The 18,484-nt window shown below is 35.1% G+C and overlaps 1 protein-coding gene across 2 annotated transcripts in view; it reads left to right on the forward strand.

Annotated features, from left to right (window-relative positions):
- Nucleotides 1-18,484, forward strand: part of LOC129790048 (solute carrier family 35 member B1 homolog) — a 766,332-nt gene that overhangs the window by 169,227 nt on the left and 578,621 nt on the right. The gene's annotated exons all lie outside the window — the stretch shown is intronic.

The raw sequence follows: 18,484 nt of genomic DNA on the forward strand, positions 1-18,484 counted from the left end.
GTATGGCTGTCTTGAGTTCCACAATCCGTGGCTAAAAACTAATTGGCTTCACTCGCTTGGACTACCGACCGGCACTTGTGGTGCTCTTCTCATTGTGCGGGATGCGATGATGTCTCTCTTCCCAACGCCACCTCTCTATACCGCCTGAGGGGGCGGACGCATTCGATGGGGGCCTCTGAAGAGGCATTTTCCATGAATGCTCAATGTACACCGTTTTACCTGCTAAATGTCAATTAGTGGTTATTTATTATTATTATAATGCACGAAGGCGGCCAAAGCACGAGCTTTCAGCTTCTCGCGCTGCTTCTACTTCCACCTATATGTTATGTACATATATAACAAACACAGAGGGCAAACCCCCCCTTTTTAGCTGAGCATGTCGATGCAATGGACAATCAGCCCGCCTTCCTGCACACCATCTCATGTCGGCTCCAGTGACGAGCGCGTGAAATGGCCCCGCACTTGAGGAAGTACAGGCCCGAGATAGTCAGGGTTCCCGCACAGGGGAGCCCCTAGATGGCTGCTGCAGTGGTGCGGACGCCAATGAATCGCAGAAAAAGAGAGGAGATCCTTTATGGCTCACTCTGGAGAAGCACTAATTGAGTAATAAAACTGACAGACGGTTAATTAAGAGGTTTTGTGGGGATGGACTTCGTCTCGCTCTGTAGCTCCCTCGCTGTTCCCAACGCCTATAATGACCATGTGATTGTTTCGTTGCTCTCCTTCTATTCTTCAGCACCTACAATGTGCCTCTCTCACGTGGCTTCTTAATAAACTCCTTGCAAAATTTGCCGAAAACCAGTAGAAGGCAAATAAAACACCGCAGAGTGATAGTAAAACTATGAAATTTGAATTAGCATATACATATATGCAAGATTGTGATTAACCAGTCATGGTGTGGTGATTTGAGAGCTTGGAAGTCATATTTGGCTGCCAATTACTTCATTCATTTCTTTATGGATTTCAGCAATAAGGATGCCATTCTTCCACACTCATTAGGTATGTGAGTTGAAGGCTTCCATTCACGAAATGATTGTTCTTAATTAGCGCTAAAAAAGTGAGTTTAAATAAGATTACATAATTACATCTTTTAGTTCCTTTTGTAATGGTTGTACATACGGGTTGTATTGTGCTGATCATAATTTTGAGAACATAACTAGAGTTCCAAGGAAAATTTTGAGAATAAAGTTTCCAAATCTTTATTTTCAATTTGTTGGCATTTTATACAGTATTTAAATTACAAAGAGAGGTATGTCATCTTCTAAAAAAAAAGAATATTAATAATCTGAAAATTCTATATAAAAGCCAAGAAATCCATTTCTTAGAGGAGAGCTTTTCTGAAAAAAGCTTCGTCTCAAGCTGAGCTTCCTTGTCGCTACCGCTCAAGACATTTATTTCTCAGTGAAAATGTTTTCTTTGGTCTTTTCTTACACAAAGAAAAAAAAAGAATTTTTCGTGTTTGAACTAAATCAGAATATAATTACATATGACAAAAACCCAAAATAATGGCCTTATTCAGCGACAAAGAAATCCTTGAAATCTTTGAATTTTGTACTGAAATTTAAAGATTCCAAGCGAATTTCAAGGGCTTCTTTGTTGCTGAATAAGGCCCAATATTTAATTAAAATCAAATGAATAATTTCCACAAAATCCCGAAAAATTGAATCCTTAAAAATGATTCATCCGGTACTTGTATTGAATTTTCAAAGACCGTGATATAATTATGTTTAAAAAATAAAGAAAATATTAGAATTCCATGAACGATTGCTCATTGCATGCAGCTTCAGCATAACGATCGCATCAACTACTTATTCAGCAACAATGAAAGAGCAATTTCTTATATTAAATAATTTTCTGACAATATAATTTATACAATTGATTGAAATTCAAAGGTGTCGACAAATCCAACACCTGTACGGTTGAATCGTAAATAATTTATAAATAAAATAATTGGCTACCAATTGGCGTTTCCGGGGAGGCACTTCTTATGGCACTCCGAAAGCAAGTTGGTACCTACCTACTCTCCGTGGAAAATGGGAATCTCGAGATTGTGACACCACTTGTCTCAACTAATTTGATTTCCCCCTTTGGCAAATAATTCTATATTTATAAAATGCAGTAACTCAATTCTTGTGAGATTCTATCGATTCTCACATTCACTGTGTTGGCGACACTGTGAATGATTTATTTGTCTCCTCCAGCATCCATTCCTCCCCGCGTCTAAGACGAAGATTATGGAACGTACAAGTAAATAATGGAGGTATTATTGCAATTTGCACGGCGTTTCTCCTCTTCATCAGCACATACTCACAGATGCTCCTAAATGCATTCGCGATGCACACGAAGAATGCCAGTGGTTTTCTTTCTAATTCAACATAAAATTCACTATATAGGCATATATAGAGAGCCTCCCGTGGTAGGACTGTGATTTACACAGAAATCGACACGTGGTCATATAATGAAAATCATAAAGCGTTTTGTGGTTTAATTGCCTCCACGGAAACTTCTTCGGGCATATGGGGAGCATAGCATTGTGCCACTGCATTCGTGCTAAATTAACAGCATTTTTATATTGCTGTTCCAATAACAGACCGTGTCTCAAAGTGCCAGGATCGTAAAAAGGGTAAATTAAATTAAGTTGTAGAGGAGAAAATAAAATAAAATTTCACACTCCCCAAGGGTAAGTGCAATGCAAATGCATTTGCCATGTATATTGCAAAGAGGACTTGGCATCCAATTCATCCTCTCTCGCTCAGTCCGTCACATTTATTGATGTGATGTTAAATATGTTGAATATTTTTGCGTAAATATTCTGTCGGCTACACTGTTATTAAACCATTGGTTACGATTAGCATTTCATTTAATTCTACACCTTCTTTTTACCTTCTTGGTATAAGTTGGTATAATTCCATCTTTATTGCATTAAAGAGCAAATGAATAGTCCCAGATTAGTAATTAAAAGAAAATTTACAAAATTTATTATTGAAGGAACACATTTTTTTTAGTGTAAGTTCTTTTGCAGTTCGTATATGGATTCCTTTTTCGTATATACATATATAGCAATTATTCTCAACAATAAAGACTTCATTCTGGAAATTGTTTCAGGCAAATTCATGTGGCATTTCCTTTTACCATCCTCCCTGTATTAAATTGTTAATGATCCACAGTGACGAAGAGTTCACGCACAAAAAGGGGGCAGTTAAAAGAAAAGAGAGAGAAAAAATGTACAAGATCGCTTATATTCACCAGTGGCAGGGTTTATACGTAAAATTGCGTGCAGTATATAAGTCAAAGTCAATAAAAGTCAAAATGTGGAAAACGAAGTAATTTGTAACGAGATTACCAATTTGCAGTTTAAATGCTATGGTGCTGATTTTTATTGCACCAAACCCGATATACAAAATGAATCATATAAATATAGTTATTATTTGCGCACTGAAAATTATGATGTTTCACCCCGAAAATATGTATGCGCGGAGATTGGTGATCTAAAATAATATTTTCCATATTTGCTCATTTGGTTATATAACCCATTCAACCCAAAATTAATGCGGCATTGGGCACCGTTGTTGACAAAGAACCCAATGTGTTTGGAAGGCAATTCCCCAAAATACAATTCACTATTAAGTGGAAATTTATTAGGATTCGATTCGATGTGTGTGAATTAATTTGCAATATTACACTTTTCACCTTTTTCTAATAGCACCTCCATTTCAGCTTAGGAGAACACCATTAATGCCAAAACGAATTGTGACCTCTGAGTTAACACTATTTCCGACACAACAAACTCGCCAGCTTGGCCCAGAGTTGTTTTTCAAATAAATTTTAGTAAATTTCTGTGAAAACATTTTAGAGGCGATGAAGTATGGATCATTAAAGATTTTTACAGAGCCTTGTGAGGTCTACATTGTAAAATCGGCTAACTTTGTATGAACTTCGAACTGACTTAGCCGTTTTTACAATGTAACCCTCGATTGATTTAAATAACCATTTTATAAAAATTCTTCTTTCGTTCTGTTTATGCTGAGAAATTTTTTGAAATTTTCCTGAAGTCTGACTTCAAAATTGCCTAAAAAAATGAATTTACAAGCAATATTCTTGAAAAAGTTCTAAAACTCTTCTTCAACCGAAACAATTCGATTTTACAGAAACTGAATATTTTTAAGATCAATTTCTTGGATTGAAAGCCAACTAAAATAAATCCGAATAAATCCGGGTTAAGTTCATTTTTGTAATTAATTATGCATCCAATTAGTATCTAAGAAGTCGTATAAAAGTCATAAATGTGGCCGAATTTAATTCAACTTCCCCTATCCCCAAAAAAACAATAGAAAACACTCAAGATTTTCACTATTGGACAGATTAACAAAAGAGTTTTAATTATGGAAAATTATACAACAAAACTATATTATTTTCAACTTAGATTGTGAGCAACATAACTGTGCACCAATTCATTGTTAAAACTGACGAAGCGCGAAATAATCGATAGACATCCTGTGGCAATATATTGAGCGTCAGTTAAATGAACTCACCACGCTTCTAACTAAATAATGAGGCATAATGAGCCCATAATTGTGACTCAATTTAATTATTCAAAAGCCATAAATAGCTGTGGAGAATTTGAGAATGTGGGGACAAAGTGGGATCATTTATAAATGGGTAATAGAAAATTTTGCTGAATTGTCGCACAAGCGAGAAAATTCGTATGAATTGGCACGATTATGTTGAGTCGTATGCCTCAAAATTGACGCTTTTATTGTGTGTCATATGGAATCGTATGAATATTCGTTGGAATGTGTGCAACAATGAGATGGTGATAAATAGCTTTTTAGTTGCAAGTAATGATCTCCTACTTGGGCCCTATAGTGGTGGTATCGGTGATCCAATGAAGGGGTTCATTGAGGCGATGAGTGGGATCATTCATTGCAAACTGAGAGGCGAGAGCTCCTTGTGATCATCAATCGAATACAATCCTAATACACCCATGTTGAGAAAAAGAATGAAATGAGCCGCTCATGGCATCATTTGTCACTTGTATTTGGTATTCAATGGTCTCTCAGAGTTTCTTTTCACACTCATCATATGGACATGGTTGGGTCATATACTATATTTGTTAAAATGTGCAATATCATCCTGTTTTGATAGAATTCAATATTCAGAAGTCGGCTCTTTTTGCGCAGCTCCGAGAAAGTGTCAGTCTTTCACGACACGACCTCTATGGACCCCCAAAATGTGATTGTATATAACTTAATTTTCTCCCATTTTTGAACGCACCTTAAGAATATTAGTGCGTGGAAGTTAAAAAGAGCTTTTACAAAGGAAATACAACAATTGTCACGTTATGAAATGGAAGTTATTTATGTTTTCATTTATAATAATCATTTCAAGGGAAACCAATTCATTCATATACGGCTATTTAGTGCAAAAGGGATATGGGGTGATCCTGAAAATGCTTCGAGGATTCGATAAAATGAATAATGGGAAGCAAATATCTCAATGGGCGCTCCAGTGAGAAGTTAATAAAATTCTCCTTTCTCATGAAATTCTCCTTTCTTTGCTTTCAACGATTTAACACAATTCCCCATCTGCTTTGTGCCATGTCAAAGAAAATGATCCTTGGGACACTTGTACAATATAAATTAATATCAATATACTCCTTTGTCACGAACCATTCCCATCGTATCGTTTCGTGGCTTTCACATTTTTCTTTTTAAGATTCGACATGAGCTTAACACCTGGATAGCCAAAATTTGTTTCTTCACTTCATCCAAACACTCCAGAATTGATCATGTTTTGCATTTCTCATTTACATATCTTTGTAAATTTTTATTCTTGGTTCTGTAAAAAAAATCGAAAAATTTATGTAATATCTTTTATACATTAGAAATGATCATTTTGCACAATTTTTTTCAAGCTAATTTCTACAAATAATTACATAATATCCTAGATATTATACAAGATGCATTAGAGATTCTCTAATAAAAAAAAATGAAAATGAAAGTCTTTTGGTTAAAATGGGTAGATGGCATGACCAAAATGGGTAATGGTTTAAATTAACGAATATGGTTAATTGTCCATATTGTATGTAATGGGATGATTGTGATTTTCTTCATATGCTAATTCCGTGATTGCATGCCATTGTCTTTAATTAATTTGCATAATATCTCAAATGCCTTCGACGCGTCCATGTGAGGTCAAACGTTTGTCCTCGCCTCTGCCCCCTGAATATACAGCTGCAAATGAGCAAAAAAAATCAAGCTACTTTCAATACAAAAAAATACAACCGAAGGGTCTTTTTATGCTTCTTTTTCAGTGGAAAACATTATTAAATAGCATATGCGGCAAATTTTACAGCGATTGATGTTTGTCTCGAAGTCATCACTTCATTTGTCATCTTCCTAATGATTTCATATCTTGTCGAACTTCTTGTAAAATACAACTTTTAATATGATCCTTTTGGAGCATTTTTATGCTCAAACATTAAGAAAGTTTCCCACACTATTTTGGGATCAATTTTTTTTATTTAATATCCAGAAACAAGTTATAAAAATTTTTGAAAGGCATAAAAAACTGATTTATAGAAATATCTTTTTGGTCAGTGAATGTGATCTTGGCCCTTGATATAAAGATATAAACGTTAAAGGAATCTTTTGAATTTGTTCATTCACAATTTTTTCTTCCTTTCACGAATGGAAGAAAAAAAAACTTTCTCAATTGACCAACAATCTCTCCCCAGACTCTATGTTATTTAATTTCGTCCTTTGACTCCTTTCATTCATTCAATCGTACCCATTCATGTCCCCTGTGTCCAAACGTAGGTACACCCTCGAGTGGATTTCACAGAGAGTGTGGGAGATAAACGATGCGTTCGGTATGTTGCTGCCCAGAAAAGAGGCCCTTTTATGAGGAATTACAAAGGAAATCAATAAATCTTGCTGACCACCAAATTGGCGAAGAGAGATAAACGAAAGAAGTGACAATTTTTGATGAGGACAAGTTGTGAAAATTACCCGAGAGTCTGCACAAGTTGCGAAGGGACAAAAAAAGTGAGTGGTTTTGTGAGAAATTTGTACATTTGGCCAAAAAGCCATTCTCCAGTTTGATTGTGGTTGGATTTTCTTTGACAAAAAAGAAAAAAAGAAATTGATCCCACGAAGAATTTAGTCAAAGAAAACCTTTTCATTCTCTCGCTCCCACATAAGATTGGCAGAAATTTATTGCAACGTTCCGTGTTGAAAATTAATAAAGTCCCCAAGAAATGCTATGGGTTTTGGAAGTAATAATTTTGCACACATAAATGAGCATAAGCATTCAATGGATCCGCATCAGATCCTTAATCAACTGACATTTTGTCTTGACTGCCTCTGATGGAATATAATGTTCAATTAAAATTCTACAGAGGATTGGCACAAAAACTCACCCCTTTTGACCAAAATAATTAAACGTGGAAGCTTGCGTAGAAGTCACTGAGAATCAAAAATGTTAATTATTTTGCCGGCTCCATCATTTGAATTCCGGACAGCCATTGCTTTTCTCATTGACTCCCCACATTTTCTCCTCTTTGGCTGCATTTTTGCCACTACTCCATCATTGGACATTCCTTGAGAGCCCTTTTATAATTTTTAAAGAAACTTCGCACTTCCCGCATCAAACTGTTTTATGTTTTGAATTTAAAATTAAAGAAAAAAAAACAATTATTATTTTAGCAGTGCGATCTCATTAATTTCCCATGATCAAAGTAGATTATAGAATATTGTACCTAAAAAGAAAAGCTATAGATTTTCCTTGTTTTCTTGGAAAATGAGGTATACAAATATAAGACGAAGTCGAGCGTAATTGTGTGCGAAGGTTTTAAAATTAAATTCATTGAAAAATATATTCTAACTCACTAACTAATTGTGGAAATAAGTAGGGGAACGTGGCCCAATTCCGACCTCCAAAGGTCTGCGCAGAATGAGAAAATAAATTATATAAAATAATAAGCAATATTCTTAAAGGAGTTTATTCAGGCCAGTATGAAAGATGATCCTCTATCGCAGAACAATTTTAACCGATTCCATCTTGTAGAGGATCAAAAAACATTGAAGAATCGCGAGAGAAACTCCCCAAAATCCACTGGGATCACATCGAAAAGTGCAAATAAAAATTGCCAAAAAATTCAAATATTGCGACGCCATTCGACATTTTTATCACTATAAAAAATGTTTGAAAACTTTTTTGTAGACTTGTCGCTCATTTTCCGTGGAGTTTTTTTCTAGTCAAAATAAATGTTTATTATTTCGTTTCTGGAGTGATTCCTACATCTGAATCAGGTGATCCACTGCGAAATGAAGCTGAGGGAGGTTGATAGAACCAGCCCCTTGCAAATCAAAACAAACCTTTTTACATTTTTTTGGGCCTCTTTGGCAGTGAGAATTTTAACAAATCTTACCGAGTTGAATCCCATCCAGCGCAATATACCTGATTCAGATGTAGAAATCAATATAGTAATCAGTATCCGGAAACATTCGACGGAGTCATCAAGCAAATCATGACCAGCACGGAAGACATTTCTGATATTGCTCCTGAAAGTCTTCTTCTGAGATTGGAACACAGAGCAAGTCCACAAAATCTTCATCACCGTCTTCCCATTCATCTTTCCCAAGAGCAATGACTCCCTGGAACTGACAAAAGTGATTCTCAACTTTCATTTTGCTTCTCAGAGATCTTTTCTGCAGAATTCCCATGAGGTTTTGCTGTAGAAATTGGGACTTCCGGAAGCGAAAGATTTGCTCCGACGCATTGAAATTGAATCAATGGGCAGTGAACAGAGATTATATGCCCTCCTCCTTGTTGCATCCGCTCTCGAGGAGGCTGAAACACCACAAGTAAGTCTCCAATTCCTGGACATAATCTCCAAATCCCTCCACACCGTGGAGATTATCAAGAAAGACATCCGGAAGTCTCATGAAATTATTCACAGCAATAAACTCCCAAAGAGTTTGTTTTCTCAGTGCTTTGAGAATATCATTAGATGCACAGACTTCCAAGGAGCAGAAGATTTCACAGATTCAGATGCAGAAATCACTCCAGAAACGAAATAATAAACATTTATTTTAACTAGAAAAAAACTCCACGGAAAATGAGCGACAAGTCTACAAAAAAAATTTCAAACATTTTTTATAGGGAAAAAAACGTGAAATGGCGTCGCAATATTTGAATTTTTTTGCAATTTTTATTTGCACTTTTCGATGTGATCCCAGAGGATTTTGGGGAGTTTCTCTCGCGATTCTTCAATGTTTTTTGATCCTCTACAAGATGGAATGGGTTAAAATTGTTCTGCGATAGAGGATCATCTTTCATACTGGCCTGAATAAACTCCTTTGGTATCTTTTTAAAGCTCATTTAATGCTCTTTTTACTCCCGTAACTTACTACATTAAAAGTTTTATCGGTTTTAATTAATATCGAATTGAAAAAAAAGGTCGAAGGAGGTCAGTATTGGGCCACGTTCCCCTAACTAATAAACAAATTTATTAACCAATTAACTAACTAAAATACAAACTAACTGCCTGACTAACTCAATAATTTGCTAACAAATTATCTAAATAACTTACAAAGTAACTAACTAAATGAAAAAACAAATTTCCTTAAAGAAAATACAAATTCTTGCATTTTCCTCAACGTTATCCAATATTATGTTGTACCGGTTGTACCCATTTTCTTTCAATTTTCCTTAATACATAGTTAGAACCGTCAGGACATTGAATTCAAAATTATATGTGCACTGTGCAGTCTTAAACGAGAGGTGCGGCAGATGTATATTTATATTAATTTTATTGCACTTTTGCGATTTCCATCTCACGTGTTTGGTGATTCTGCGTGAGGAATAGCAAATCAATTCTTCCAATCTCCCCGTGTTTTGAGCGTCGGATGCGCAGATCGTGTGGAAGTGAGCAAAATAGTGATCCATGAGGGTTCGTCACTGTGTTGAACATGAATGTTTTCGGGGCCATAGCTTCAATTGTTTTTCGTCGCATTTTTTCCGTAATTTGTCATTTTGTTTAATTGGGCACCAAAGGGTTTATCAAAAATGGCGCGGTTGGCAAAACCCAATGAGCAAAATCAGGAATTTTAACAAGCCGTTTCGGACTTTTTGCCAGTGCGTCTGACGCGCGCGCATTTTCGCGAGTGTCTTTTTGAGGTCTCCTGGCGATGTGTGCTACCTGACCAAGTGGAGAAGATCGTGGGCTACGAACACGCACTTCTTGGAAAATGTGCAGAAAAGACACCAAGAGTTGCCAATTTGAGACGACGACACATTAAAACTCGTACAGCATTTCAAAATGTTTACTTGTTTGCTCACAGTGGAAATTAATTGCACATTTATTGTTTGTCTGTGGTACGGAAATTGGTGCTTTAATTGCATCCACGAAAGGGAGGGAGGCACACAACACAGGTTCCACTCTATATATAATTAAACGATGGTACACGGGAAAAATGCAGAAAAGGTAGGAGAGAGACGGGCAGAGAGAGTGCAAGAAAAAAAAATGGCGAGGAGATATGATGGGGATCGGATGGAGAGAACTTTTGTTACAGTTACCCAATGTGAAAGAAATGCATATGAAAATTAATGAATTATTTATTTTTAATAATAAAAAAAAAATAATATATACGTAGGCATATACGTGAAAATTGCACGGTGAAGGCTGAAAATGCCAAAGTGCCGGTGAATGGCTGGATAACTGAGAAATTTCCCGGCATTTTTATGCGCCTGAGTCATTTGAGCAAAAAGAAGTATTTAGTTTGTCTCACAAGCAGCATCAAGTCCGGAACTAATTTGCCAATTAATTCCTACACATACCACAAAAGAACTCGCAGTTGCAAGAAGGAGTCCAATGAGAATGAGCATCAATTAACATTTCTTTTGATAAAAATTGAAACGTGTTTCGCGCCAAAATGTAAACTCTCATACGAGATGCACTAATTACATTCTTGTTTATTGCATTGCATTTTATAAAGTCTCCATTCGCAGCTTGATTACATGTGGTACCTCAGATGCAACAATTTACACAACATTGTGTATATGATGGGAGAGGAAAACTGGTTGCCAATTGTGTGTTCACTTCCCTAATTTGGTGACAAGGTGTCCTCCTTACCTTTGCTAATTACTAAATCGATTTGATGCGCAATATTCGCATCTTGCACAGTTAGAAATTTCAACATATCGTTGGACATTTTTTTATGAGAAAGAATTTATGTTGCGGAGGCCAATTAATACTACTTTTTCCAATGTTTTTGGGAATTATCTTCGTCCGCACGAATTAATCGTTGAATGATGAATTTGAAAGCTTTGAAATTCTTTAGAAATAATGAAATATCTTTTAAAAATGAATTTTAGAAAATCATTCAAAAATTTCCCAAATCAATAAAATTTTTGAATTCTGATTTTTTTATTGTTTCTTTGAATTATGAATTTTCTCAGGCAGTTGTGCTGGAGCAAAACTTTTGCAACTGTCCACAGCGCATCTCAAAAGATACCGAAATGGGAATAATTATGAAAAATATCATCCAATTAGGATTTTATTTGAGCTTCTCACGACGATCAAATGGTGATTTTTGTATAAATTCAACGTTTTTTTCTCCTCCTAATTGACAACCATTCAAATTTTGTGCAGAAAATGGTTGTGGTGTAATTGGTGAAATGTGACATTATATGCAGCACTGCAGGACCAAAGAGGCATGAATAATGCAAAGAATAAATCTATATAGACTTGAATGCATATTGAGTCGCCGAGGAGCGAGGCTAAGTAAAGTATCTTCTTGTACATCACATAATGTGCTCCTAAAGAGTTTCTCTCCCCTATGAGATTGCGGGATTACGGTGATGCACCAGCAATTGAGAGAAGCCCAGGGGAGGGATGCTGAGTGAGACGAGGGAGAAAGAAAGAAAGATGCAATTGGATTGACGCGACTCGTGAATACTATTTGTCCCGTGGACTGAGCATGGTGACATCCACGATTAAATTTCAAATGAAGGGCAATAAATGCAATAAAAATTCATTTTAATTGACAGTTAATAAAGGCCAATGATGGTCTTGACATCCCCGTCGACGTCCAATTATTATAAATGTTAAGACCGTTTCGCGAGTTTCCTTCGATTGCGCGCACTTCTGAAAAGCCCATTGTCTTCCATCTCCTTGCGCGTAGCTTGATGAAGTAGATCTACCATTGGGGCTTCCTTCTCCAACTTTGACTGTAGCCACAATACAAAATTATGATAATTTCCTTTAGGGGATATTTCTCAGTGCAAAAACAACGACACACAACATGTCTGCTCAATCTGAATCCCATTTGCTCAGGATTGTCTGATTGGCGGATACCCTCTCTCGTGTAAGCCTTATTAATGCAAATTCATCAAGATTAACCATCCAATGGCAATTATCTGAGCAATAAAATGATTGCAATTCTCAATTTTTCCTCCTTTGACGCCTGACTTCCTTCTCATAATTATAGGTAATTTTACAGATGTTTGCTTTCTAATAGTTATTAAAGGATTTATAGTCTTGTTTAATTTTTATTAATCTTCTCAATGATTTGTCTTTAATTTAAATTGTATAATTACTCTATTTAGAAATTTTTCTTTTACTCTATGAAAAGGCTTATTGAATTTTGCAATAAAAATGTTAAAACTTCATGGTAAAAAAAAGAATTATTAAAAAGAATCGAAGAAGAAATTGTTTTATCTAAATTAGTTATAGAATTAGGGAAACCTGGGGTAAAATGATGAATTTTTGGGAGATAGTTTTTCCCGAGTTCCGTGGAAATATTTGAGTTTTCCCATGACACTATCTTATATATCTTACTATCTTATAGAAAATTTTCCGGGTTACAACTTTTCCTTAGACGATTTCTCTCTAACGTAACGGGAAAATGCATTTTCAGGCCATTTTCGATACCCTTGCATTTTCATCATTTTGCCCCAGTTACCCTTAAAGACTTATAAATTAGAATTGATCTCTATAGAATTTCAAAAGTTACCTGAGAAAAGCTCTAAAAAAAGCTACAAGGTTTTCGCTCTTAAACAAGAGGAAAAACTTAGAATAAAAATTATGCTTTATGCTTTTTAGATAAGGATTTTAATAATAAATGTCCTCAACAAAAAAAAACTTAAGAAAATCATAAATATTTCTTCTTTTTTGATAAATAGTTTTATGTGTAACTTATTTGTGAAATAATAATTTCCTTTTGGTGTGGCCTGAAGCATGGAGGAAGATGAAAAACAACTTCTGTATAACTGGAAGCACACAGCATGTCAACCCACTCATTGGTCTCTTGCTGATAATTCAAATTTCAAAGTGTCACCATGACTGTGAACTGCATTATCTAGTTTTGCCATTATATTAAATTTTGTACTATATATTTTACCTTTTGTATGTCACATATTTATCACCATGATTTCCCTCGAAATATGTAACGTCCTGAAAAGTTTTTGTTCAACCCATACAGGAGGTGCTACGAGGAAAATTCTCAATGGAGTTCATTTGAAAATTCATTTAATTAATAATAGTTTATATATGGAGAAACGGAGGCATATGAAGACGACAAAACGCGATATGAGCGATGATTGTGGAGCGAGTGCCCTTTGTGCATTGTTGCACTTAAATGTAACAATTGGATATTGTTGGTGGCATGAAACACACTTTGTAGTTACAATTCAGAGATTTTATTTCAAGCACAAGTGACACTCAACAATTTCTCAAACTCAATTTCCCAACTTTACCAATAAATATGGGAGACGTGCTGAAATGTTCAGCATACCTGTATTTTGTCCGTTGTCGTATCATTTTGAGACAGGCAGCAGTATACTGTGAGAATAGTTAAAAAGCACTAACATACATAACTGCATCAATTGAATAGGAAAAAATAAAAGTAAGTATAAAACAACATGTGGAATCTTTTTTAATGATATCGCTCTACAAGACTGAATTGCTTCTTCAGGGTGAATTAATTGAAGCAAATGTGTAGAAAAATGGGGATTATGAGGAAAAATTTTAATTGGTTTCTCTTCTTCATTGAATTTAAAATGTTATGCGAATACGTATTAACAATTAGCGATTTTTATTGGTGTACCTAATACCATACATCATGGAGCGAGTCCGATGGTTGTGGCATCAGGAACTAGTTCGCAAAGGAGTGCGATGTGAAATTCATAAAGGCATGCAAGTTGAGCATCGATAGCGAGAAGCAGTATTTTGTATCAATAATCGTCGCACGTCCAAAACATGTTTTCTGACTAACGAGCCAATTAAATACACGAGACACGTCGAATCTTAAGAGATAATATGAATGGTCGAGTGAAGATCACTCTCTTTGGCTTTTCTTGTTGTATTGTATATATGGCGGACTCATGCGCAAACTGTTCGAAATTGATGGAGCTGCCTTCCGCCACTCTTGGACCTCTTTTTGCCACTGCACATCCCATGCGGTGTTCCCCATCCATCTATCACCTTTACCTGCGTGCACCGTGAGATATTATCACCAATTCGCGATTTGTAATCGCTGATAGACTGAAAATAGGAGAAATACTTACATTCTTGCGCATGTATGCTATGTGCAAATCCTTTTCACACATTGCTCATCATCGAAATGGTAGAGAAAATGGCAAGAAAAATCAGGCCGATCGTAAATTTTGATATTACCGATGCAAAACACGGATGAATCCACCACATACCTTAACCTTTTACAATATCCACCGTGTTATTGCTCTGATTGGAAAAATTTCATTACTTTTATTGCCATCACCATTAAACTGTTATTCCTTAACACAGCAGCGAATAAGTCGCAGACAAACTTGGTTGAGCTTTGAAACTTATCGCTTTCCAAATCGGTTTGTGATTCCTCTTTAAGGAAAATAACACCTATTTCGAGTATATTAGATTACATCAATTAATAAACTGGTATGTAAATACTTTAACTATTTTTTGTATTCATAAAGAAAAATAAGACGCTGAGGAATGTGAAAAGATATTGGAAACCATCCCCATAATGGGGTTATGATGAAAGTTTACTTTATTAAATAAAATAATTGACCTAAATTCAAATAGAAAAAATACTTAGCTATGATTTAATATTTTAGACTTTTAAAATCTTTTAATAAATTTTAAAATCTATTTTTAAAAATACAAAAAATCACTTTTTAGATTATATATTTTTTCTTCTTTTCTTTTGCGTTATTATGTACATTTTTTTTCTTATTTTGTTTGTTTTTTTTTAATTTTCTTTTTTATGTTTTAATTTTCTTTTCGTTTTTTTTTTTATAAAATCAATTTTGTAAGCGAAGCAGTTCCCTTTTTAACTGATTTAAAATTAAATTATAATTAGAATTTTAATTTTAGGACAATAAATGTCTCTCTATATATGCGGATCAATCTACAATAAAAAAAAGTTCTCAAACTTTTTAAACTAATTTTTTTTTAATCTAGCAATATTGTCATTTAAAATTTGATTCCAAAAGTAGCGAAGATAATCTAATTTTTTAAGACTCAATTCAAATTATTTTTTATTGAACTGGAATGCATTTATGTATGTAGATATCACCTCACATAGTATATAAATATCGAATCCGAGAAAATGAATAGGGAGGTTCCGCGAAGATTGAGAGGAATACGAAATTGGGCAAAAAAACACGAGTCACAAATTCTTCCATATGGAAGCAAAAATCTCGTGTTTTTGGCCTTCTGAATTGGGAATAAAATTAATTGGCTTCAGGAACATCCCAACATTCGGACATTCCGATTTACCAAACATGTCTAATTGGCAGAGAATATAGCGAGGTTTTATAACAATACAAGGACGGGTGGGAGACCGAAATAACTCTCAACGCACAGGGGGATTTTTGTCACAGCAACTAAGAATACTTCAACATGGGAATTGGTTGAATTTGTTGGATCTCTGGGACAGAGGTTGAATACTGGATTCCCAATCCATTGAGAGATTTTATTCTCAGTTCTGTCACGTAAGCGTATTTAACCTGAGTCGATTCGCTACCGAAATCTTATAGATAAAAATCTGAGAAAGACTTATTTTTCTTCACATGGACTTTATTTTATATACATGTGAGTGAATATCGCTGGGGCTATAGAAGGTGCACAATTTAGTGCCGTCAATATGTCTAAAGTGAATTTATTTAGACACACACTTGGGGGCAGCTTTTTGTGCGATTCCTTTCAGCTTTTTAACACAGCGGTGTGCCCATATGTTTAATTACACACCGACTTCATTTAGCCATCAAATTCAATTTTTACTAATAGGAGATAATATGCAAAAATTACATAGTGTCAGAGACGGCGTGAGTGATTAATGGGAACACTGAATGATTGTTATTTACCACAGAGTTGATTTATTGGTCGATTGGTAAATGTAAATTGCTGACCACTTGATTTTGTCCTCTGCCCAAGAGGAGGAGGTGAGTCCATAAATCTATGTATGTACATATCCACAATCAATTTACTATATACATACATATGTACATACCTACACTATATATGTTTAATACAGATTTTGAGTGAATTGCAAGGGCAGGGAGTTGAAGTTCGTGCGAGCAATGGAGGTGCTTTATGCGCCAAAAAGAGTGGCTGATGGAAAGTCCATTTGGGGCTGGTGCAGCAACGATACACCTTACGGCCAAGCAGCAATTTATTTATTTACTCGCTCCTGGCTGGCTCTCGCCGTGGTTGATTCTCGTGAAGCACTCGCAGGTATATATGAGATAACAGTGCCGATAAGGTGACTCGTTTCTCGCGCATTCACAATACAAAGAGACTCCAAAACAGTAGCTTAAAGCTGTTTGCTGGCATTTTGTTCTTCCTTCCAATGAATCGACTCCCAATTAACATTCCAATTCTTTTTGGCAAAACTCTCAGCCACTCTTCACCGCCAAACTCATACAATTCATATTATACACCGTGTCCCTATGCTGCGAGTGAGTGTTGGATGCTGTGCAAATTGCCATGAGTCTCTTGCCCTCCTCGCGTAGTTTCTTTTTCCACATAAAACATACCTTATATTTCCGCTGAGATGGTATTTGTTGAATAACTGTCGTATAATCCAAATCGATTGTGAATTTATTATTCAGAAATTAATTGACTCTATTTTATGTGACAGCCTCACAAGATTCATATCTAAAAGAGATATCAAGTAGTTAAATAGTTGGATAGAGAATTCAAAATGGTAACAATAAATCACAGTTTAACAAGAACATTAACAAACGGCGACTAAAGATGAGCTTAAGGCAAAAAAAAAAAGTTCGCTCAATTTGGTTTGAATTTTCAAAATTGAAAATTTTTCTATTTATTTTTTTTTTGGCTTCATATTAGGATTGGTTAAGAGAATTAAATAAATTGTCGTCATGTCTATTTAATATAACACACGCGTGAAGATAATGCGATGGGTAAATATTTTGAGCTTAAAGATGTTATTAAAAATTACACAGTTTTAATAAATTTAAATTGTTGAAATTGTGAGATTTAGAAGAAAGAATGTTCATAAAAAAAATAATGTTAAAAAAAAACAATTTTAAGTGATTAATCAAGTACGTTTTATTGTAAAAGATATAGAAATGATTAAGAATAAAAACATAAAAAAAAGATTTCTGCAGAATTTTTTATTAAAACAAATTTTTCGAGAACATAAAAAAATTTTTTTTAATCAAATTTATTCTTAATTTTAAAACTTTACCATAAAGCTTTAAGCTGCTTAATTAAAAAGATCCAAAAATGTAAGTTATTTGGATTTCAGTTCTGAATCCTTAATTAGTAATCGGAATTGAGACAAAAGCTACACTCATTTATTCAGATTTGCAATTTACAGTCGAACCTTTAGTGGGATACATAACCGAATCGGAGAATTACATGGAAATCTTCTCGCCTCTAATCAAAACACCTCCAAAGTGGTCTTCTTCCCAAAATAATCACTTAATATAACCCAAAAGACGCGGAGAAACCCATACACTTCACAGATCTCTCGATACCAGTTAAAATGCTTAAAATGTTCTCAGGTAGTGGCTATTAGGGGGATTTTCTTCTCTGTAGTTTTTGTTTGAGAATTTATTGTTCCAATTAGCTGCGATAAATTCAAATATATATTTTATCATCCGCGAGAGGCAAGTCTCACTGCTACTGTTCCCTCGTTTTTTTTTTACTCCATCATCATTTCTTTTTGTTCCAGCCTTCCAGCTCCCCATTATTCTTAGTATTTTTTCGGGATTGCCTTTTTTGTTGGCATCGAGTGCCGTGGACTGTGTGCGATGGCAGTTAACAGAATATCAAACACCAAATTAAATTCATTCACTTCGTGGCATGGGACTTTTTGTTGCTTGCCCCCCTTTGAAAGCCAACTTGTCCCTTTTTCTCGTACTCATACATCTGAGATTTCCATTTCTGGTCCGTGCTGTTCAATTAAATACCAGACACACTTCAGCCCCTACCCAATGGGCTCTTGGGAAA

Source organism: Lutzomyia longipalpis, chromosome 1 (genome assembly GCF_024334085.1).
Source record: "Lutzomyia longipalpis isolate SR_M1_2022 chromosome 1, ASM2433408v1".
Classification (NCBI taxonomy): domain Eukaryota; kingdom Metazoa; phylum Arthropoda; class Insecta; order Diptera; family Psychodidae; genus Lutzomyia; species Lutzomyia longipalpis.